The 23,417-nt window shown below is 48.2% G+C and overlaps 2 pseudogenes; one reads left to right on the top strand and one right to left on the bottom strand.

Annotated features, from left to right (window-relative positions):
- Positions 1–3,533: 3,533 nt before the first annotated feature.
- LOC124024177 lies at positions 3,534–15,291 on the bottom strand (annotated as a pseudogene).
- A 526-nt stretch (positions 15,292–15,817) lies between these two features.
- Positions 15,818–22,728, top strand: LOC124024176 (annotated as a pseudogene).
- The last annotated feature ends 689 nt before the right edge of the window (positions 22,729–23,417 follow it).

Here is a 23,417-nt window from a genome sequence, read left to right as displayed (position 1 = left end):
GGGAACCATGGAAACAGGTTGTGGGTGTGGTTTATCTCTTCCCACCTGATCAGTCCACTAGTTACCCAACCGGCCAAGCTGTCACAGAGAGGGAATCATGGAAACAGGTTGTGGTGTGGTTTATCTCTTCCCCACCTGATCAGTCCACTAGTTACCCAACCGGCCAAGCTGTCACAGGAGAGGGAACCATGGAAACAGGTTGTGGGTGTGGTTTATCTCTTCCCCACCTGATCAGTCCACTAGTTACCCAACCGGCCAAGCTGTCACAGAGAGGGAACCATGGAAACAGGTTGTGGGTGTGGTTTATCTCTTCCCCACCTGATCAGTCCACTAGTTACCCAACCGGCCAAGCTGTCACAGAGAGGGAACCATGGAAACAGGTTGTGGGTGTGGTTTATCTCTTCCCCACCTGATCAGTCCACTAGTTACCCAACAAGTTATTTCCAGAGAATCGGATGTGTGTTAAAACTCAGAATGAAATAAACCCTAATAAAGATTTATTACATAAATGACGATGGTGATGATGGTGATGATGATGGTGATGATGGTGGATCTTTGGCATTGAGGTGAATCTGTGCTCCTATCTGATAAAATACTAATTATAACGAGACCCGAGTGTTTTTAAAACCGCATGAGCAGGCTTCAGGATGTTCTAGAACCAGGTTTCAGGATGTTCTAGAACCAGTTTTGAGGACGTTGTAGAACCAGGCTTAAGGAAGATCTAGAACCAGGCTTCCGGAAGTTCTAGAACCAGGCTTCAGGAAGTTCTAGAACCAGGCTTGGGGCCGTTTTAGCTGTGATGGAACCTGACCTTCAATCTATCAGAAACCTTGTCGTTTTAACTCTTGAGAGACTGGTGGAGATGGAGGAAGAGGAGGAGGAATAGAGGAGGAGGAGGGTGTGTTTTCTAGCTGTCAATAGACAAGCTAACTGTCTGCAATAATTGCCCTCTGATGCTCCCAGAACTGAGAGAGGGTTTCCGAGGCTGGAATACAACTGTACTTTTGACGTTGTTTTGTTGCTGATTATTACAACGGTCAAACATTGTCCTGAAGGATGTTCCCTGTCGTCGAAAAATAAAACGTTTTTAAAATTCCTGTGCCGAAGGTGTCTGGTGTGTTTCTTCACAGAGCCCCTTGTGGGATAACAACTATTGACTGTGTTATCAGCAGTCCCCACAGGATGGCGCCAGAGAGCAACATGTCTTTAATATTGACTGTATTCTCAGCAGTCCCCACAGGATGGCGCCAGAGAGCAACATGTCTTTAATATTGACTGTATTCTAAGTAGTCCCCACAGGATGGCGCTAGAGAGCAACATGTCTTTAATATTGACTGTATTCTCAGTAGTCCCCACAGGATGGCGTCAGAGAGCAACATGTGTTTAATATTGACTGTATTCTAAGCAGTCCCCACAGGATGGCGTAGAGAGCAACATGTCTTAATATTGACTGTATTCTCAGTCCCCACAGGATGGCGCCAGAGAGCAACATGTCTTTAATATTGACTGTATTCTAAGCAGTCCCCACAGGATGGCGCTAGAGAGCAACATGTCCACTGTATTCTCAGAGTGGCGCCAGAGCAACATGTGTTTAATATTGACTGTATTCTCAGTAGTCACAGGATGGCGTCAGAGAGTACCATGTATTTAATATTGACTGTATTCTCAGCAGTCCCCACCGGATGGCGCCAGAGAGCAACATGTCTTTAATATTGACTGTATTCTCAGCAGTCCCCACAGGATGGCGCCAGAGAGCAACATGTGTTTAATATTGACTGTATTCTCAGCAGTCCCCACAGGATGGCGCTAGAGAGTACCATGTATTTAATATTGACTGTATTCTCAGCAGTCCCCACAGGATGACGCCAGACTAACATGTGTTTAATATTGACTGTATTCTCAGCAGTCCCCACAGGATGGCGCCAGAGAGCAACATAACTGAGGTGTATAAACCATCATTTACTCCAAACACTGTTGAGTTCCTTTGGTCTTATAATCAAAGTCGTAGTTTAGTTGTCCCCCCCCCCCCCCCCCCAAAAACAACTGGAAGAAGTTGAAAGGAACTCGTCAGACTTCGTGCCACTTTCGATCATGAAAGAATCTACGATAATTTATTCATTTTGACCGTTAATTAACTAGACAAGTCAGTTAAGAACATATTTTTATTTTCAATGCTAGGCAGAACAAGGATCGGATAGTGTTGAGCAGAGTAGGGAAGGTTAAGGTAGGGTAGGTTAAGGTAGGGTAGGTTAAGGTAGGGTAGGTTAAGGTAGGGTAGGTTAAGGTAGGGTAGGTTAAGGTAAGGTAGGTTAAGGTAGGGTAGGTTAAGGTAGGGTAGGTTAAGGTGGGGTAGGTTAAGGTAGGGTAGGTTAAGGTAGGGTAGGTTAAGGTGGGGTAGGTTAAGGCAGGATAGGTTAAGGTAAGGTAGGTTAAGGTAGGGTAGGTTAAGGTAGGGTAGGTTAAGGTAGGGTAGGTTAAGGTAAGGTAGGTTAAGGTAGGGTAGGTTAAGGTAGGGTAGGTTAAGGTGGGGTAGGTTAAGGTAGGGTAGGTTAAGGTGGGGTAGGCAGGTAGGGTAGGTTAAGGTAAGGTAGGTTAAGGTAGGGTAGGTTAGGGTAGGTTAAGGTGGGGTAGGTTAAGGTGGGGTAGGTTAGGGCAGGTGGGGTAGGTTAAGGTAGGGTAGGTTAAGGTAGGGTAGGTTAAGGTGGGGTAGGTTAAGGTAGGGTAGGTTAAGGTGGGGTAGGTTAAGGTAGGTAGGTTAAGGTAAGGTAGGTTAGGTGGGCAGGTTAGGGCAGGTAAGGTAGGTTAAGGTAAGGTAGGTTAAGGTACTGCAGGGTAGGTTAGGTGGGGCAGGTTAAGGTAGGGTAGGTTAAGGTAGGGGTAGGTTAAGGTGGGGTAGGTTAAGGTAGGATAGGTTAGGTAAGGTAGGTTAAGGTAGGGTAGGTTAAGGTGGGGGTAGGGTAGGGTAGGTTAAGGTAAGGTAGGTTAAGGTAGGGTAGGCTAAGGTAGGGTAGGTTAAGGTGGGGCAGGTTGGTAGGGTAGGTTAAGGTGGGGGTAGGTTAAGGTAGGGTAGGTTAAGGTAAGGTAGGTTAAGGTAGGGTAGGTTAAGGTAGGGTAGGTTAAGGTGGGGTAGGTTAAGGTGGGGTAGGTTAAGGTAGGGGTAGGTTACAGGTGGGGGGCAGGTTGGGGGCAGGTAGGGTAGGTTAAGGTAGGGTAGGTTAAGGTGGGGTAGGTTAAGGTAGGGTAGGTTGGGGGGGGTAGGTTAAGGGCAGGGCAGGTTTAAGGTAGGTTAAGGTGGGGTAGGTTAAGGTGCAAGGTGGGGTAGGTTAAGGTAAGGTAGGTTAAAGGTAGGTTAAGGTGGGGGCAGGTTAAGGTAAGGTAGGTTAAGGGCAGGTAGGTTAGGGTAGGGTAGGTTAAGGTGGGGTAGGTTAAGGTAGGGTAGGTTAAGGTGGGGTAGGTTAAGGTAAGGTAGGTTAAGGTGGGGTAGGTTAAGGTAGGGTAGGTTAAGTTAAGGTAAGGTAGGTTAGGTAGGGTAGGGTAGGTTAAGGTAGGGTAGGTTAAGGAGTTTATATCTGGCTGAGAGAGAGGAATTTCTGGTAGTAACTCTTGGTCACATCAATCATCAGGTCCTGGGTACATTCTGGGAGCTCTCCTGAAAACAGACCTGGGAGAGAGAGAGGAGGAAGAGGAGGAGGAGGAAGAGGAGGAGGAGGAGGAAGAGGAGGAGGAAGAGTGGGGAAGAGACACCAGTTAGAAAGAGTTGAAGACAAATCCATCACTTTTCAGGCTCATTCATCATCTCCAGCACCATACCAGTGTCTACATATGCCAAAATGCTGATGTCATCGAGTAGGAGGTTTTTTACGAGTATGGGGGAGGGGGAGGAAGTAGAGGAGGGGGTAGAGGAGGAGGTGGAGGAGGTAGAGGGGGGAGGTAGAAGAGGGGAGAGAGGGGGAGGTAGAAGAGGAGGTAGAGGGGATAGAGGTGGAGGTAGAGGAGGTAGAGGAGGATGTAGAGGTAGAGGAGGATGTAGAGGAGAATGTAGAGGAGAATGTAGAGGAGGAGGTAGATGAGGATGTAGAGGGGGAGGATGTAGAGGAGGATGTAGAGGAGGAGGATGTAGAGGAGGAGGATGTAGAGGAGGATGATGAGGATGTAGAGGAGGAGGATGTAGAGGAGGAGGATGTCGAGAGGAGGATGTAGAGGAGGAGGATGTAAAGGAGGATGTAGAGGAGGAGGATGTAGAGGAGGAGGATGTAGAGGAGGAGGATGTAGAGGAGAGGATGTAGAGGAGGAGGATGTAGAGGAGGATGATGTAGAGGAGGATGTAGAGGAGGATGTAGAGAGGAGGATGAGAGAGGAGGAGGAGGATGTCGAGAGGAGGATGTAGAGGAGGATGTAGAGGAGGAGGATGTAGAGGAGGAGGATGTAGAGGAGGAGGATGTAGAGTAGGAGGATGTAGAGGAGGATGTAGAGGAGGATGTAGAGGAGGATGATGTAGAGGAGGAGGATGTAGAGGAGGATGATGTAGAGGAGGAGGATGTAGAGGAGGATGTAGAGGGTGATGTAGAGGAGGATGTAGAGGAGGATGTAGAGGGTGATGTAGAGGGTGATGTAGAGGAGGAGGATGTAGAGGAGGATGTAGAGTAGGAGGATGTAGAGGGAGGATGTCGGAGGATGTAGAGGAGGAGGATGTAGAGGGTGATGTAGAGGAGGAGGATGTAGAGGAGGATGTAGAGGAGGATGTAGAGGAGGAGGATGTAGAGGAGGAGGATGTAGAGGAGGATGTAGAGGGAGGAGGATGTAGAGGAGGATGTAGAGGAGGAGTAGATGAGGAAGAGAGGGTGATGTAGAGGAGGATGTAGAGGGTGATGTAGAGGAGGGTGATGTAGAGGAGGAGGAGGTGTGTTCTGACCTGGGCATCCTGAGAACACGGTGAAGGAGGAACCACGGTCTCAGGAGGAAGAACTGTGTTGTCTAGGATCTTACAGCAATCCTTCAACACACACCGCCGGCCCTGAAAACACACACACACACACACAGGACACACACACACACACACACACACACACACACACACACACACACACACACACACACACACACACACAGGGTGATGTACACACACACACACACACACACACACACACACACACACACACACACACACACACCATTAACAACCAAATACAGTGGCGACCGTGACATGCCTGGAGCAACAGAAACAGTGTTGGAGTGACATTTCATATGTTGACAGAACACACTACCCCCATTGTGACATCACAACAGAACCCTACAGAACACACTACCCCCATTGTGACATCACAACAGAACCTCTACAGAACACCAGGGGTCATGTAGATGAAACAAACTACAGTCATGTGACTACCCTGAAATAAACACAATCATGCCAGAGGCTAGTACTGTTCAGACCAGACTAGTAGAACATGGACCCAACTAGACAGATACTAGTACTGTTCAGACCAGACTAGTAGAACATGGACCCAACTAGACAGATACTAGTACTGTTCAGACCAGACTAGTAGAACATGAACCCAACTAGACAGAGACTAGTACTGTTCAGACCAGACTAGTAGAACATGAACCCAACTAGACAGAGACTAGTACTGTTCAGACCAGACTAGTAGAACATGAACCCAACTAGACAGAGACTAGTACTGTTCAGACCAGACTAGTAGAACATGAACCCAACTAGACAGAGGCTAGTACTGTTCAGACCAGACTAGTAGAACATGAACCCAACTAGACAGAGACTAGTACTGTTCAGACCAGACTAGTAGAACATGAACCCAACTAGACAGAGACTAGTACTGTTCAGACCAGACTAGTAGAACATGAACCCAACTAGACAGAGGCTAGTACTGTTCAGACCAGACTAGTAGAACATGAACCCAACTAGACAGAGACTAGTACTGTTCAGACCAGACTAGTAGAACATGAACCCAACTAGACATGGAGACTAGTACTGTTCAGACCAGACTAGTAGAACATGTTCAGACCAGACTAGTACTGTTCAGAACATGGACCCAACTAGACAGAGACTAGTACTGTTCAGACCAGACTAGTAGAACATGAACCCAACTAGACAGAGACTAGTACTGTTCAGACCAGACTAGTAGAACATGGACCCAACTAGACAGAGACTAGTACTGTTCAGACCAGACTAGTAGAACATGGACCCAACTAGACAGAGACTAGTACTGTTCAGACCAGACTAGTAGAACATGAACCCAACTAGACAGAGGCTGGTACTGTTCAGACCAGACTAGTAGAACATGGACCCAACTAGACAGAGACTAGTACTGTTCAGACCAGACTAGTAGAACATGAACCCAACTAGACAGAGACTAGTACTGTTCAGACCAGACTAGTAGCACATGGACCCAACTAGACAGAGACTAGTACTGTTCAGACCAGACTAGTAGAACATGGACCCAACTAGACAGAGACTAGTACTGTTCAGACCAGACTAGTAGAACATGAACCCAACTAGACAGAGACTAGTACTGTTCAGACCAGACTAGTAGAACATGGACCCAACTAGACAGAGACTAGTACTGTTCAGACCAGACTAGTAGAACATGGACCCAACTAGACAGAGACTAGTACTGTTCAGACCAGACTAGTAGAACATGGACCCAACTAGACAGAGACTAGTACTGTTCAGACCAGACTAGTAGAACATGAACCCAACTAGACAGAGACTAGTACTGTTCAGACCAGACTAGTAGAACATGGACCCAACTAGACAGAGACTAGTACTGTTCAGACCAGACTAGTAGAACATGGACCCAACTAGACAGAGACTAGTACTGTTCAGACAAGACTAGTAGAACATGAACCCAACTAGACAGAGACTAGTACTGTTCAGACCAGACTAGTAGAACATGGACCCAACTAGACAGAGACTAGTACTGTTCAGACCAGACTAGTAGAACATGAACCCAACTAGACAGAGACTAGTACTGTTCAGACCAGACTAGTAGAACATGGACCCAACTAGACAGAGACTAGTACTGTTCAGACCAGACTAGTAGAACATGGACCCAACTAGACAGAGACTAGTACTGTTCAGACAAGACTAGTAGAACACTGTTCAGACCAGACTAGTAGAACATGGACCCAACTAGACAGAGACTAGTACTGTTCAGACCAGACTAGTAGAACATGGACCCAACTAGACAGAGACTAGTACTGTTCAGACCAGACTAGTAGAACATGGACCCAACTAGCCCGACAGGGACAGTGAAATGTTTTCGTTGCGAGCATCACATGACCCAGATTTAGGACCTGAATGTTCCTCGGCCAGTGTGTGTGTGTGTAACTCTGTGTGTGTGACTGTGTGTGTGTGTGTGTGTAACTCTGTGAGTGTGACTGTGTGTGTGTAACTCTGTGAGTGTGTGTAACTGTGTGTGTGTGTGTTACTCTGTGTGTGTGTGTGACTGTGTAACTCTGTGTGTGTGTTACTCTGTGAGTGTGTGTGTAACTCTGTGAGTGTGTGTGTGTAACTCTGTGAGTGTGTGTGTGTAACTCTGTGTGTGTGTGTGTGTGTGTGTGTGTGTGTGTGTGTGTGTGTGTGTGTGTGTGTGTGTGTGTGTGTGTGTGTGTGTGTGTGTGTGTGTGTGTGTGTGTGTGTAACTCTGTGTGTGTGTAACTCTGTGTGTGTGTGTGTAACTCTGTGTGTGTGTAACTCTGTGTGTGTGTGTGTAACTCTGTGTGTGTGTAACTCTGTGTGTGTGTGTGTGTGTGTGTGTGTGTGTGTGTGTGTGTGTGTGTGTGTGTGTGTGTGTGTGTGTGTGTGTGTGTGTGTGTGTGTGTGTGTGTGTGTGTGTGTGTTACTCTGTGAGTGTGTGTGACTGTGTGTGTGTTACTCTGTGAGTGTGTGTGACTGTGTGTGTGTGTTACTCTGTGAGTGTGTGTGACTGTGTGTGTGTGTGTTACTCTGTGAGTGTGTGTGACTGTGTGTGTGTGTAACTCTGTGAGTGTGTGTTACTCTGTGAGTGTGTGTGTTACTCTGTGAGTGTGTGTGTAACTCTGTGAGTGTGTGTGTGTAACTCTGTGTGTGTGTGTAACTCTGTGAGTGTGCTACTCTGTGAGTGTGTGTGTGTTACTCTGTGAGTGTGTGTGTGTGTTACTCTGTGAGTGTGTGTGTGTGTTACTCTGTGAGTGTGTTACTCTGTGAGTGTGTGTTACTCTGTGAGTGTGTTACTCTGTGTGTGTGTGTTACTCTGTGAGTGTGTGTTACTCTGTGAGTGTGTGTTACTCTGTGAGTGTGTGTGTGTTACTCTGTGAGTGTGTGTTACTCTGTGAGTGTGTGTTACTCTGTGAGTGTGTGTTACTCTGTGAGTGTGTTACTCTGTGAGTGTGTGTTACTCTGTGAGTGTGTGTTACTCTGTGAGTGTGTGTTACTCTGTGAGTGTGTGTTACTCTGTGTGTGTGTGTTACTCTGTGTGTGTGTTACTCTGTGTGTGTGTTACTCTGTGAGTGTGTTACTCTGTGAGTGTGTTACTCTGTGAGTGTGTGTTACTCTGTGTGTGTGTGTTACTCTGTGTGTGTGTGTTACTCTGTGAGTGTGTGTGTTACTCTGTGAGTGTGTGTTACTCTGTGAGTGTGTTACTCTGTGAGTGTGTGTTACTCTGTGAGTGTGTGTTACTCTGTGAGTGTGTGTTACTCTGTGAGTGTGTGTTACTCTGTGAGTGTGTGTGTGTTACTCTGTGAGTGTGTGTTACTCTGTGAGTGTGTGTTACTCTGTGAGTGTGTGTTACTCTGTGAGTGTGTGTTACTCTGTGAGTGTGTGTTACTCTGTGAGTGTGTTACTCTGTGAGTGTGTGTTACTCTGTGAGTGTGTTACTCTGTGTGTGTGTGTTACTCTGTGAGTGTGTTACTCTGTGAGTGTGTGTTACTCTGTGAGTGTGTTACTCTGTGAGTGTGTGTTACTCTGTGTGTGTGTTACTCTGTGAGTGTGTTACTCTGTGAGTGTGTGTTACTCTGTGTGTGTGTTACTCTGTGAGTGTGTTACTCTGTGAGTGTGTTACTCTGTGAGTGTGTGTTACTCTGTGTGTGTGTGTTACTCTGTGAGTGTGTGTTACTCTGTGAGTGTGTGTTACTCTGTGAGTGTGTGTTACTCTGTGAGTGTGTGTGTGTTACTCTGTGAGTGTGTGTGTGTTACTCTGTGAGTGTGTGTTACTCTGTGAGTGTGTGTTACTCTGTGAGTGTGTGTTACTCTGTGAGTGTGTTACTCTGTGAGTGTGTTACTCTGTGAGTGTGTTACTCTGTGAGTGTGTGTTACTCTGTGAGTGTGTGTTACTCTGTGAGTGTGTTACTCTGTGAGTGTGTTACTCTGTGAGTGTGTGTTACTCTGTGAGTGTGTGTTACTCTGTGAGTGTGTTACTCTGTGAGTGTGTGTTACTCTGTGAGTGTGTTACTCTGTGAGTGTGTGTGTGTTACTCTGTGAGTGTGTGTGACTCTGTGAGTGTGTGTGTGTTACTCTGTGAGTGTGTTACTCTGTGAGTGTGTGTTACTCTGTGAGTGTGTGTGACTCACGATGAGTGTTCTTCCCGATGTGAACGTATGATCCGATCTGAGCAGCGTTCACCACAGTGTCTTCCTCTATAAACACATGGTCTCCAATGTGCAGAGGGAAGAAGGCCACTCTGGGAGGGGGTTAAGAGGACAAGGGGTCAGAGGTCATTCCTCTCGAACTCTGTCGTGATGTGCTTCAGCAGTAGACCTAAACAGTAGAAACATGTTTAATTTTTTTGAGTAGCTCATGCTAGAAAAGGTTGGAGACCCCTGGTCTAGAAGAGGATGGAGACCCCTGGTCTAGAAGAGGATGGAGACCCTGGTCTAGAAGTCTTCCCCTGGTAAAGAGGGTGGAGACCCCTGGTCTAGAAGAGGTTGGAGACCCCTGGTCTAGAAGAGAATGGAGACCCCTGGTCTAGAAAAGGTTGGAGACCCTGGTCTAGAAAAGGATGGAGACCCCTGGTCTGAATAGGTTGGAGACCCCTGGTCTAGAAGAGGATGGAGACACCTGGTCTAGAAGAGGATGGAGACCCCTGGTCTAGAAGAGGTTGGGAGACCCCTGGTCTAGAAGAGGTTGGAGACCCCTGGTCTAGAAGAGGTTGGAGACCCCTGGGGCAAGAGGAGACCCTGGTCTAGAAGAGGTTGGAGACCCCTGGTCTAGAAGAGGAGACCCTGGTCTAGAAGAGGAGACCCCTGGTCTAGAAGAGGAGACCCCTGGTCTAGAAGAGGATGGAGACCCCTGGTCTAGAAGAGGAGACCCCTGGTCTAGAAGAGGAGACCCTGGTCTAGAAGAGAGACCCTGGTCTAGAAGAGGAGTCCCCTGGTCTAGAAGAGAATGGAGACCCCTGGTCTAGAAGAGGATGGAGACCCCTGGTCTAGAAGAGGATGGAGACCCCTGGTCTAGAAGAGGAGACCCCTGGTCTAGAAGAGGAGTCCCCTGGTCTAGAAGAGGAGACCCCTGGTCTAGAAGAGGAGACCCCTGGTCTAGAAGAGGAGGCCCTGGTCTAGAAGAGGAGACCCTGGTCTAGAAGAGGAGACCCTGGTCTAGAAGAGGAGACCCTGGTCTAGAAGAGGAGACCCCTGGTCTAGAAGAGGAGACCCTGGTCTAGAAGAGGAGACCCCTGGTCTAGAAGAGGAGACCCCTGGTCTAGAAGAGGAGACCCTGGTCTAGAAGAGGATGGAGACCCCTGGTCTAGAAGAGGAGACCCTGGTCTAGAAGAGGAGACCCCTGGTCTAGAAGAGGAGTCCCCTGGTCTAGAAGAGGAGACCCCTGGTCTAGAAGAGGATGGAGACCCCTGGTCTAGAAGAGTAGACCCCTGGTCTAGAAGAGACCCCTGGTCTAGAAGAGGAGTCCCCTGGTCTAGAAGAGGAGACCCCTGGTCTAGAAGAGGAGACCCCTGGTCTAGAAGAGGAGACCCCTGGTCTAGAAGAGGAGGCCCTGGTCTAGAAGAGGAGACCCCTGGTCTAGAAGAGGAGACCCTGGTCTAGAAGAGGAGACCCCTGGTCTAGAAGAGGAGTCCCCTGGTCTAGAAGAGGAGACCCCTGGTCTAGAAGAGGAGTCCCCTGGTCTAGAAGAGGAGACCCCTGGTCTAGAAGAGGAGACCCCTGGTCTAGAAGAGGAGACCCCTGGTCTTAAAGAGGAGTCCCCTGGTCTAGAAGAGGAGACCCCTGGTCTAGAAGAGGAGACCCCTGGTCTAGAAGAGGAGTCCCCTGGTCTAGAAGAGGAGACCCCTGGTCTAGAAGAGGAGACCCTGGTCTAGAAGAGGAGACCCCTGGTCTAGAAGAGGAGACCCTGGTCTAGAAGAGGAGACCCCTGGTCTAGAAGAGGAGACCCTGGTCTAGAAGAGGAGACCCCTGGTCCAGAAGAGGAGACCCTGGTCTAGAAGAGGAGACCCCTGGTCTAGAAGAGGAGACCCTGGTCTAGAAGAGGAGACCCCTGGTCTAGAAGAGGAGACCCTGGTCTAGAAGAGGAGACCCCTGGTCTAGAAGAGGAGACCCTGGTCTAGAAGAGGAGACCCCTGGTCTAGAAGAGGAGACCCCTGGTCTAGAAGAGGAGACCCCTGGTCTAGAAGAGGTTGAGCAGAACTCACCCTTTGCTGAATTTTTTGAACGGCGGCCGAATGACACTCCGGCTCTTCACAACACAGTGCCTCCCCACCCTGACATTGGCCAGGTCTCCACGGATTATACAGTCATTCATTACTATAGTCTGGAGGAGACAGGGACGAACAGAGGGAGGGAGGGAGGGAGGGAGGGAGGGAGGGAGGGAGGGAGGGAGGGAGGGAGGGAGGGAGGGAGGGAGGGAGGGAGGGAGGGAGGGAGGGAGGGAGGGAGGGAGGGAGGGAAGCAGGGTGACACAGACAGACAGGGAGGGAGGGAGACAGGGAGGGAGACAGGGAGGGACACAGACAGGGAGGGAGGGAGACAGACAGGGAGTGAGGGAGACAGGGATGGAGCGAGACAGGGAGGGAGACAGGGAGGGAGACAGACAGGGAGGGAGGGAGACAGACAAGGAGGGAGGGAGACAGACAGGGAGACTCATGGTTTATTACCTGTATAGTGAACGTAATGTAAAGCCCCAACTGGCCCATCTCATGGTGTAAAGCCCCAACTGGCCCATCTCATGGTGTAATACCGGTGTAGTAATGTAAAGCCCCAACTGGCCCATCTCATGGTGTAAAGCCCCAACTGGCCCATCTCATGGTGTAATACCGGTGTAGTAATGTAAAGCCCCAACTGGCCCATCTCATGGTGCAATACCTGTATAGTAATGTAAAGTCCCAACTGGCCCATCTCATGGTGTAAAGCCCCAACTGGCGCATCTCATGGTGTAAAGCCCCAACTGGCCCATCACATGGTGTAAAGCCCCAACTGGCCCATCTCATGGTGTAAAGCCCCAACTGGCCCATCTCATGGTGTAAAGCCCCAACTGGCCCATCTCATGGTGTAAAGCCCCAACTGGCCCATCTCATGGTGTAATACCGGTGTAGTAATGTAAAGCCCCAACTGGCCCATCTCATGGTGTAAAGCCCCAACTGGCCCATCTCATGGTGTAATATCTCATGGGTGTAGTAATGTAAAGCCCCAACTGGCCCATCTCATGGTGTAATACCGGTGTAGTAATGTAAAGCCCCAACTGGCCCATCTCATGGTGTAATACCTGTATAGTAATGTAAAGCCCCAACTGGCCCATCTCATGGTGTAAAGCCCCAACTGGCCCATCTCATGGTGTAAAGCCCCAACTGGCCCATCTCATGGTGTAAAGCCCCAACTGGCCCATCTCATGGTGTAAAGCCCCAACTGGCCCATCTCATGGTGTAAAGCCCCAACTGGCCCATCTCATGGTGTAAAGCCCCAACTGGCCCATCTCATGGTGTAAAGCCCCAACTGGCCCATCTCATGGTGTAAAGCCCCAACTGGCCCATCTCATGGTGTAAAGCCCCAACTGGCCCATCTCATGGTGTAAAGCCCCAACTGGCCCATCTCATGGTGTAAAGCCCCAACTGGCCCATCTCATGGTGTAAAGCCCCAACTGGCCCATCTCATGGTGTAAAGCCCCAACTGGCCCATCTCATGGTGTAATACCCGGTGCCCATCTTGTTGCTACTTACTTTGCCCATCTGAGGACGTGTTTTGACTGGCCCATCTCAGAGCACCGACTGCCTGCTCACTTTGTTACCAGACTGGCCTGACATGGGGAGAGAGGCCCATACAGGTTTACAGACCACCGCTAGATGCTAACTGACAGGGGAGAGGACATGCTGATCAGTTGGTATAAAGCTGACTCAGATACAGGTTTACAGACCACCGCTAGATGCTAACTGACAGGGAGAGAGGACATGCTGATCAGTTAGTATAAACAGTACTGACTCAGATACAGGTTTACAGACCACCGCTAGATGCTAACTGACATGGAGAGAGGACATGCTGATCAGTTAGTATAAACAGTACTGACTCAGATACAGGTTTACAGACCACCGCTAGATGCTAACTGACATGGAGAGAGGACATGCTGATCAGTTAGTATAAACAGTACTGACTCAGATACAGGTTTACAGACCACCGCTAGATGCTAACTGACAGGGAGAGAGGACATGCTGATCAGTTGGTATAAACAGTACTGACTCAGATACAGGTTTACAGACCACCGCTAGATGCTAACTGACAGGGAGAGAGGACATGCTGATCAGTTGGTATAAACGGTATGCTGTCTAACTGCAATTCAAGCTGGCTAGCTGGCTGGCTAAGGGACCGAGCTAGCAATGAGTGTTCAGTGCATTGACTGTGCACTGTATATACTAAAAACATTAACAACACCTTCTCTTTCCATGACAGACTGACCAGGTGAATCCAGGTGAAAGCTATGATCCCTTATTGATGTCTCTTTGTTAAATCCACTTCAATCAGTGTAGATGAAGAAGGGGAGTAGACGGGTTAAACAAGGATTTGAGGCATAGACTGTGTATGTGTACCATTCAGAGGGTGAATGGGCAAGACACATATATTGAAGTGCCCTTGAACGGGGTTTGGTAGTAGGTGCCAGGCGCACCGGTTTGTATCAAGAACTGCAACGCTGCTGGGGTTTATCACGCTCAACCGTTTTCCCCCGTGTGTATCAAGAACGGTCCACCACCTAAAGGACATCCAGCCAACTGGACACAACTGTGGGAAGCATTGGAGTCAACATGGACCAGCATCCCTGTGGAACGCTTTCTACACCTTGTAGTCAACATGGATCAGCATCCCTGTTGAACGCTTTCAGACACCTTGTAGAGTCAACATGGGGCCAGCATCCCTGTGGAACGCTTTAGACACCTTGTAGAGTCAACATGGAGCAGCATCCCTGTGGAACGCTTTCAGACACCTTGTAGAGTCAACATGGACCAGCATCCCTGTTGGGACGCTTTCTACACCTTGTAGAGTCAACATGGACCAGCATCCCTGTTGGGACGCTTTCTACACCTTGTAGAGTCAACATGGACCAGCATCCCTGTTGGGACGCTTTCTACACCTTGTAGAGTCAACATGGACCAGCATCCCTGTTGGGACGCTTTCTACACCTTGTAGAGTCAACATGGGCCAGCATCCCTGTTGGGACGCTTTCTACACCTTGTAGAGTCAACATGGAGCAGCATCCCTGTGGAACGCTTTCTACACCTTGTAGAGTCAACATGGGCCAGCATCCCTGTGGAACACTTTAGACACCTTGTAGTCAACATGGACCAGCATCCCTGTTGGGACGCTTTCTACACCTTGTAGAGTCAACATGGACCAGCATCCCTGTTGGGACGCTTTCTACACCTTGTAGAGTCAACATGGGCCAGCAGTCAACATGGACCAGCATCCCTGTTGGGACGCTTTCTACACCCATGGACCAGCATCCCTGTGGAAGCCAGCATCCTTGTAGTCAACATGGACCAGCATCCCTGTTGGGACGCTTTCTACACCTTGTAGTCAACATGGGCCAGCATCCCTGTTGTCAACATGGACCAGCATCCCTGTTGGGACGCTTTCTACACCTTGTAGTCGATAACCCTGACGAATTAAGGCTGTTATGAGGGCAAAAGGAGGTACAACTCAATACTAGGAAGGTGCTCATAATGTTTGGTATCCTCAGTGTAAAAACCAATGAGCTAAACGCTAACTTGCTAATCGTTAACGTTATCTGGTCAAATAAACACCGAATTACAAGTTTGTGATTACCGTTTCAATGTATTCCGCCTTGTTGTACAGTATCTCGCACAATTCCATGGTTGTAATGATTTCTGTTTTTAAAATGTACAGAAAACGAGTTGATGTGGTTTTGCTCTGCTGTCAGCCTCTCCCTTCAGACCATACTAGCAGAGCAATGAAACATCGATGATGATGGAAACCTCTTCCGCTCACAAATAATAAATAATATTCAACTAACTTATTTTTTTTTTTAAATGTGTTTTAAAGAATTAACATAATTTGTTAATGATCGACGAAATAATAATATAATAATATAATATATAATTGTTGTTTTTGTTTTGGTTCTGTTGATTAGTCATGTCTTACGTACAGAACGTAATACCTTGATCGGCGATGCGACAAAATTCAAACAAAGTCACAATTATTACATTATTCCAATTTAATGAAATAAGAAAACGTACCGGAAAGCATTATAATTACGTTATAGCTTAATAAAGAAAAAATCATATTAAATATCGGCGTTATTTAAAAAAAAAAAAAAAAAAAAACTAGTGCGCATGCGCAAATTTGACCTCCTTTTCCCTTTGACTTTGTGGCTGTGCTATCTAGTGGAAACCAACTTGTCTTCCAAAACGCGTGTTGCACTCTGGGATTGATCCTCCAAAAAACCATGGCGTCCCGTGTCCTCCTAGCGCAGTGTGTCCGCCAGCTCCCCCGGTCTTCCGTGAGACTCTCGTCGGGTAACATTGCCGTGAGAGCCGCAGCTGTCCCGGTCCTATTCAACCCCCCGTCCGGTGTCCTTCATCGCCAGCAGTCAGCGGACCCGGTGGATCGAACAAACACGGGTTTGTCTTGAATTAACATGGGAGACCATTTAGTCGCTGCTGTGGCCTAGTAGTGACGGATTGTACATTGACCTACCAGTGTCTTTCCAAACTTAAAATCTGTAATTAAGTGCCAACCGGTCACTTTGCAAAGCCAAACTTTAAAACCGGGACAAAACCGGGACCGTTTTACTAATTCAACCAAACAGACTCTGTGAAAATGCATAGTTTCAATGGATACATGCATTTATGTTACACAACAACCGACTGTGTCTCCATGTGTTAGCAGCAAAGTAAAGATAAGCTAATTTATCATGTAATCGTTTGATACTTGGCTAGTTTAGTTGAGTACAATTTGAATTATACTTTATGTTCAAACTTTAGTACAATTAAGTACTGTTAGCATAGCTTACTAGCATGTTATATAGTGTATACTAGCTAGATGACAGTCGATTTGACCAATTTTAATGTACTCTAAAGCAAATGTGTTATTTATTATCAATACCGGAGGTTGTTGTGACAGGATGTGACGCACGCATGACTTGTGCACTAAATACAATGCAGTGGACACCTGTAATATTAGCTAGCTATTATCTAGGCTTGAACTAAACTGCTTGATTGGTCAAATGGGTGCATTGTGCAGAAGTGTTGTCAGTCAAGCTGGCATCGATAAGTGAATGACCTCTGAACCCATCCTTTCTTCCTTCCTGTCCTCCTTCTTCTCTCTAGATCTCCAGCTCAGTGGGAGTGTTCTGTCGACAGTATGGAGACCTGCCTCCCCTCACCGTTGAAAGCATTAAAGAACGAGTGATGTACGTCCTCAAGCTCTACGACAAGATCAACCCAGAGAAGGTAAGGACAGATCCGAGGCGCCACGGCTTGTTTTCGAGAGTAGGAATACTGAGTCATTAGTCCAGACGGTTTTACGTTTTTGCAATGACAACAAGAGAGTTTCTATTGGACACATCCTCTCCTGTTTCGTTCCCATTCGCTTCGTCGTGGTTCTGTTTGTCTAGTGAATTTATTCTCCACATATCTAGGATCAGTTTGACATCAACACTCCTTATCGTTCATACATTTATTTATTTTATTATTATTATTTATTTATTTATTATTTATATACAATTTCATCCTGCCAACTAAATATAGTCCCGACACTAATCTAAGGTTGATACCCAAGCTGGCTGGTTGTTCGTTCGATCGGTTCGGTTGCCAGAGACACGACCCAGTTCGTTCAGTCTTTTTGTTCTGTATCTATGGGACACGACCCAGTCGTTCAGTCTTTTTGTTCTGTATCTATGGGAGCCGACCCAGTCGTTCTGTATCTATGGCAACCCAGTCGTTCTGTATCTATGGCAACCCAGTCGTTCAGTCTTTTTGTTCTGTATCTATGGCAACCCAGTCATTCAGTCTTTTTGTTCTGTATCTATGGGACACGACCCAGTCGTTCAGTCTTTTTGTTCTGTATCTATGGGAGCCGACCCAGTCGTTCTGTATCTATGGCAACCCAGTCGTTCAGTCCTTTTGTTCTGTATCTATGGCAACCCAGTCGTTCAGTCTTTTTGTTCTGTATCTATGGGACACGACCCAGTCGTTCAGTCTTTTTGTTCTGTATCTATGGGAGCCGACCCAGTCGTTCTGTATCTATGGCAACCCAGTCGTTCAGTCTTGTTGTTCTGTATCTATGGCGACCCAGTCGTTCAGTCTTGTTGTTCTGTATCTATGGCGACCCAGTAGTTCAGTCTTGTTGTTCTGTATCTATGGACAAATCTCCGCTGTTGACAACGAAATGTGTAAAAGAAATATGCGTTAATTTTGATATTGAAGATTTTATAAATTGCCTTGCTGGGCTGATGAGACAGTGGACTGCGCAGTCAGATGGAACAGCGTAAATAGGCATATTTTAACATCAGAGATTATACCCACCCGTTGTATACATACAAAAGTATGTGGACACCCATGATTTTGGATGAGTAGGTGTCCACATACTTTTGGTTATGCATCTCAGAGTAGGACTGGTTATGCCTCTCAGAGTAGGACTGGTTATGCATCTCAGAGTAGGACTGGTTATGCATCTCAGAGTAGGACTGGTTATGCATCTCAGAGTAGGACTGGTTATGCATCTCAGAGTAGGACTGGTTATGCATCTCAGAGTAGGACTGGTTATGCCTCTCAGAGTAGGACTGGTTATGCCTCTCAGAGTAGGACTGGTTATGCCTCTCAGAGTAGGACTGGTTATGCCTCTCAGAGTAGGACTGGTTATGTAGGACTGGTTATGTAGGACTGGTTATGCATCTGAGTAGGACTGCAGATCTAGGATGTCTCTGTCTGTCCTGATCTCCTCTGGTCGATCTGTATCCTCAGCTGGCGACGTCGTCCCACTTCCTGAAGGACCTGGGGTTAGACAGCTTGGACCAGGTAGAGATCATTATGGCCATGGAGGATGAGTTTGGTGAGTCTGGCTCCCTGTATCTTTCTGTCTCTCTCTCCCTGTCTTTGTGTTTGACTGTCGGTCTGTCTCTCCCTCCCCGTCGGTCTGTCTCTCCCTCCCCGTCGGTCTGTCTCTCCCTCCCCGTCGGTCTGTCTCTCCCTCCCCGTCGGTCTGTCTCTCCCTCCCCGTCGGTCTGTCTCTCCCTCCCCGTCGGTCTGTCTCTCCCTCCCCGTCGGTCTGTCTCCCCCTCCCCGTCGGTCTGTCTCTGTCTCCCCCTCCCTGTCGGTCTGTCTCTCCCTCTCTGTCTCTGTCAGTCTCCCTCCCTGTCGGTCTGTCTCTCTCTCTCCCTCCCTGTCGGTCTGTCTCTCTCTCTCCCTCCCCGTCGGTCTGTCTCTCTCTCCCCGTCGGTCTCTCTCTCTCTCTGTCTGTCTCTCCCTCTCTCTCTGTCTGTCTCTCCCTCCCTGTTTGTCTCTCCCTCTCTCTCTCCCTCCCCGTCTGTCTGTCTCTCTCTCTCTGTCTGTCTCTCCCTCCCCGTCGGTCTGTCTCTCTCTCTCCCTCCCCGTCGGTCTGTCTCTCCATGTCTGTCTCCCTGCTGGTCCATTCGTTGATTTCAATAGGAATGTTCTAGACTAGTCATAATATTTTCATGTCGATAACTTAGTTATTAGGATTAACTAACCCTTTCCACTTCCTACATACCACTGTGGTTAATACCACTGTGTTAACGAATGTGTGTGTGTGTTAAGCCTAATGTGTGTGTGTGTTAAGCCTAATGTGTGTGTGTGTGTGTTAAGCCTAATGTGTGTGTGTGTGTGTGTGTGTTAAGCCTAATGTGTGTTAATGTGTTCCTGCTGCAGGGTTTGAGATCCCGGATGTGGAGGCAGAGAAGCTGATGTCTCCTCAGGATATCGTCCAGTACATCGCTGACAAGAAGGACGTGTATGAATAACAATGAACCAGGAACTACTAACACCCCCAGTGAGTGTCCACGCCGACGACAAGGGCGTAACGCTCTCTCACCATTTAAACAACTATTAAAAAGCCTTGTGTTTCGGCCTTGGTCAGAGCTCTGTCATTCATCTCCAATGACGTGTATCTATCTATATATATATATATATATATATATATATATATATATATATATATATATATATAAACAAAAATCCTGGATTGCTGATAATGTTTTGTTTTTGGAGAGACTTTGAAGACACTCAGAAAAATCTGTCCTTTGTAATTGTACAATTACAACAGTATTTCATTTAAACGTTTTTGTTGTTGTAGTGAGGACAGTAACATTAGTACTTAAATAAATATATATATATATATGTTAAGGAAACAGTAACATTAGTTAAAAATATTTTTCATTTGTTTATCGGATGTAAAAGCTGTCTGTAATTCAATAAACATGTCGGGGACATTTAGTAAATTAATTTCTATAACGTCCTAAAGTGTTGTTTACAACGGGGGTGGGGGAGCCAAGATGGAGGCCCGGTGGCTTCAACAGAATAGTGGGGGAGCCAAGATGGAGGCCCAGTGGCTTCAACACAATCGTGGGGGAGCCAAGATGGAGGCCCGGTGGCTTTAACACAATAGTGGGGGAGGAGCCAAGATGGAGGCCCGGTGGCTTCAACACAATGGTGGGGGAGCCAAGATGGAGGCCTAGTGGCTTCAACACAGCGCCCCCTATTGGTAATTTAGTGACACGCCCCCTATGGAGGCCTGGTGGCTTCAACACAGCGCCCCCTATTGGTCATTTAGTGACGCCCCCTATTGGTCATTTAGTGACACGCCCCCTATGGAGGCCTGGTGGCTTCAACACAGCGCCCCCTATTTGTCATTTAGTGACACGCCCCCTATGGAGGCCTGTTGGCTTCAACACAGCGCCCCCTATTGGTCATTTAGTGACACGCCCCCTATGGAGGCCCGGTGGCTTCAACACAGCGCCCCCTATTGGTCATTTAGTGACACGCCCCCTATTGGTCATTTAGTGACACGCCCCCTATGGAGGCCTGGTGGCTTCAACACAGCGCCCCCTATTTGTCATTTAGTGACACGCCCCCTATGGAGGCCCGGTGGCTTCAACACAGCGCCCCCTATTGGTCATTTAGTGACACGCCCCCTATGGAGGCCCGGTGGCTTCAACACAGCGCCCCCTATTGGTCATTTAGTGACACGCCCCCTATGGAGGCCCGGTGGCTTCAACACAGCGCCCCCTATTGGTCATTTAGTGACACACCCCCTATGGAGGCCCGGTGGCTTCAACACAGCGCCCCCTATTGGTCATTTAGTGACACGCCCCCTATGGAGGCCTGGTGGCTTCAACACAGCGCCCCCTATTGGTCATTTAGTGACACGCCCCCTATGGAGGCCCGGTGGCTTCAACACAGGGCCCCCTATTGGTTGTTTAATGACACGCCCCCTATGGAGGCCTGGTGGCTTCAACACAAGGCCCCCTATGGAGGCCTGGTGGCTTCAACACAAGGCCCCCTATGGAGGCCTGGTGGCTTCAACACAGCGCCCCCTATTGGTCATTTAGTGACACGCCCCCTATGGAGGCCCGGTGGCTTCAACACAGGGCCCCCTATTGGTTATTTAATGACACGCCCCCTATGGAGGCCTGGTGGCTTCAACACAGCGCCCCCTATTGGTCATTTAGTGACACGCCCCCTATGGAGGCCCGGTGGCTTCAACACAGGGCCCCTATTGGTTATTTAATGACACGCCCCCTATGGAGGCCTGGTGGCTTCAACACAGCGCCCCCTATGGAGGCCTGGTGGCTTCAACACAGCGCCCCCTATTGGTCATTTAGTGACACGCCCCCTATGGAGGCCCGGTGGCTTCAACACAGGGCCCCCTATTGGTTATTTAATGACACGCCCCCTATGGAGGCCTGGTGGCTTCAACACAACGCCCCCTATTGGTCATTTAGTGACACGCCCCCTTAGAGGGGGTGGCAGGGGGGTGCGGGCCTCAGTCAGGCTTTTAATTTACTCTTCAAGTGTCCAGATCGACTTGCCCACGGGAAGGGGGGGGATGGGATGTTCCCCCTTGCTGGAAGAGGGGGGGTGGGATGTTCCCCCTTGCTGGAAGAGGGGAAGGGTGGGATGGGATGTTCCCCCTTGCTGGAAGAGGGGAAGGGTGGGATGGGATGTTCCCCCCTTGCTGGAAGAGGGGAAGGGTGGGATGGGATGTTCCCCCTTGCTGGAAGAGGGAAAGAGGGGAAGGGTGGGATGGGATGTTCCACCTTGCTGGAAGAGGGGAAAGGGGGGTGGGATGTTCCCCATTGCTGGAAGAGGGGAAGGGTGGGATGTTCCCCCTTGCTGGAAGAGGGGAAGGGTGGGATGTTCCCCCCTTGCTGGAAGAGGGGAAGGGTGGGATGGGATGTTCCCCCTTGCTGGAAGAGGGGAAGGGGGGGATGTTCCCCCTTGCTGGAAGAGGGGGGGGTGGCAGAGAAACAGTTTGAGACTGTCCCTGTGTGAGTGTATAGAAATCAATTAGCCTCCCGTGTCATTACCGTGTCAGCAGGGAAATCAATTAGCCTCCCGTGTCATTACCGTGTCAGCAGGGAAATCAATTAGCCTCCCGTGTCATTACCGTTTCAGCAGGGAAATCAATTAGCCTCCCGTGTCATGACCGTTTCAGCAGGGAAATCAATTAGCCTCCCGTGTCATGACCGTTTCAGCAGGGAAATCAATTAGCCTCCCGTGTCATGACCGTTTCAGCAGGGAAATCAATTAGCCTCCCGTGTCATGACCGTTTCAGCAGGGAAATCAATTAGCCTCCCGTGTCATTACCGTTTCAGCAGGGAAATCAATCCAACACAGATGAATGACCTGTGCGCAGTGATGTACTTTTTTTTAAAGGGCCATTTCCCAGAAAACCCGTTGACTGTGAACGCTGTAGACGTCGGCTCGAGCAGAAATGACATTGTCAATCGGTGTTGTTTTGAATCGCTGTCTGTTTTTATTCACTAAAACAAAGAATCTACTTCATCACATTTTAATTAAATGAATCTGTGTTTTACTGAGGTGGAACTTCCTGTTTCTGCTCCTCACAGGATGTCCTGATGATGCTGTCCGACTGGCTGGGCTGGGCAGCGTCTCCCTCCACCCCGCCCACCACTTCATCAGTCCCTCTTCTCCTCCTCTGTTCTCTCTGTGGCAGCCGATGCCTTTTGTCTTGTGTTCCACTGTATTTAATGAAAATGTGTATTTTCCTGAGTTCGGGAGGTGAAAAATAAACATCACTTTTATGGTTGGACTCTTGTTGTACAGCGCCATCTTGTGGTTCAGGGAGTTCCCTCACTAAGCCCCAACCAAATTCACGTAGAAATATGAGTTATGGATCTGTCACGGTCCTTGAAAGCAAGTCTACGCAGCAGTAGAGCAGTTCTGTTTCCCATTCAATAAAATGTTTTTGTAAACCTGCTTTAAAACACATTTTGTAAAATACATTTCATAATGATTCTAGAAATGAATGTGTGTATAAAGTAAGCAAAGAGGGTCATTAACCAGCTATAACTCTGTGGTGATTACATAAGACAGCGAAGAGGATCATTAACCTATGTTTGAACCGACTCAGGTATAACTCTGTGGTGATTACGTAAGACAGCGAGAGCCTCTCCAGGTTGTCCGTATCTGGAACTGTCTGCTAAGTGGTAATAAACTATGGTGAGACTTCAGGAGATAATACAGGTATAGTGTGTGTCAGGTATGTGCGCTGGTGAGTTGGGATGAACTGTGAGCGTTCTAGAACTCTCAGCGATGGAACTGTCTGCTAAGTGGTAATAAACTTCAGGAGATAATACAGGTATAGTGTGTGTCAGGTATGTGTGCTAGTGAGTTGGGATGAACTTTGAGCGTTTTAGAAATGAGACAGAGTGATTTTAATTGAATTGTTTAATGAACACATACAGGAATGGTTCAATTCCTTTGACACCCTAACAAGTG

The sequence above is a fragment of the Oncorhynchus gorbuscha genome, unplaced genomic scaffold, assembly GCF_021184085.1.
Source record: "Oncorhynchus gorbuscha isolate QuinsamMale2020 ecotype Even-year unplaced genomic scaffold, OgorEven_v1.0 Un_scaffold_1761, whole genome shotgun sequence".
In the NCBI taxonomy this organism is placed as follows: domain Eukaryota; kingdom Metazoa; phylum Chordata; class Actinopteri; order Salmoniformes; family Salmonidae; genus Oncorhynchus; species Oncorhynchus gorbuscha.
The sequence above is the reverse complement of the archived record's forward strand: the minus strand, read 5'-3'. Positions and strand labels throughout refer to the sequence as shown.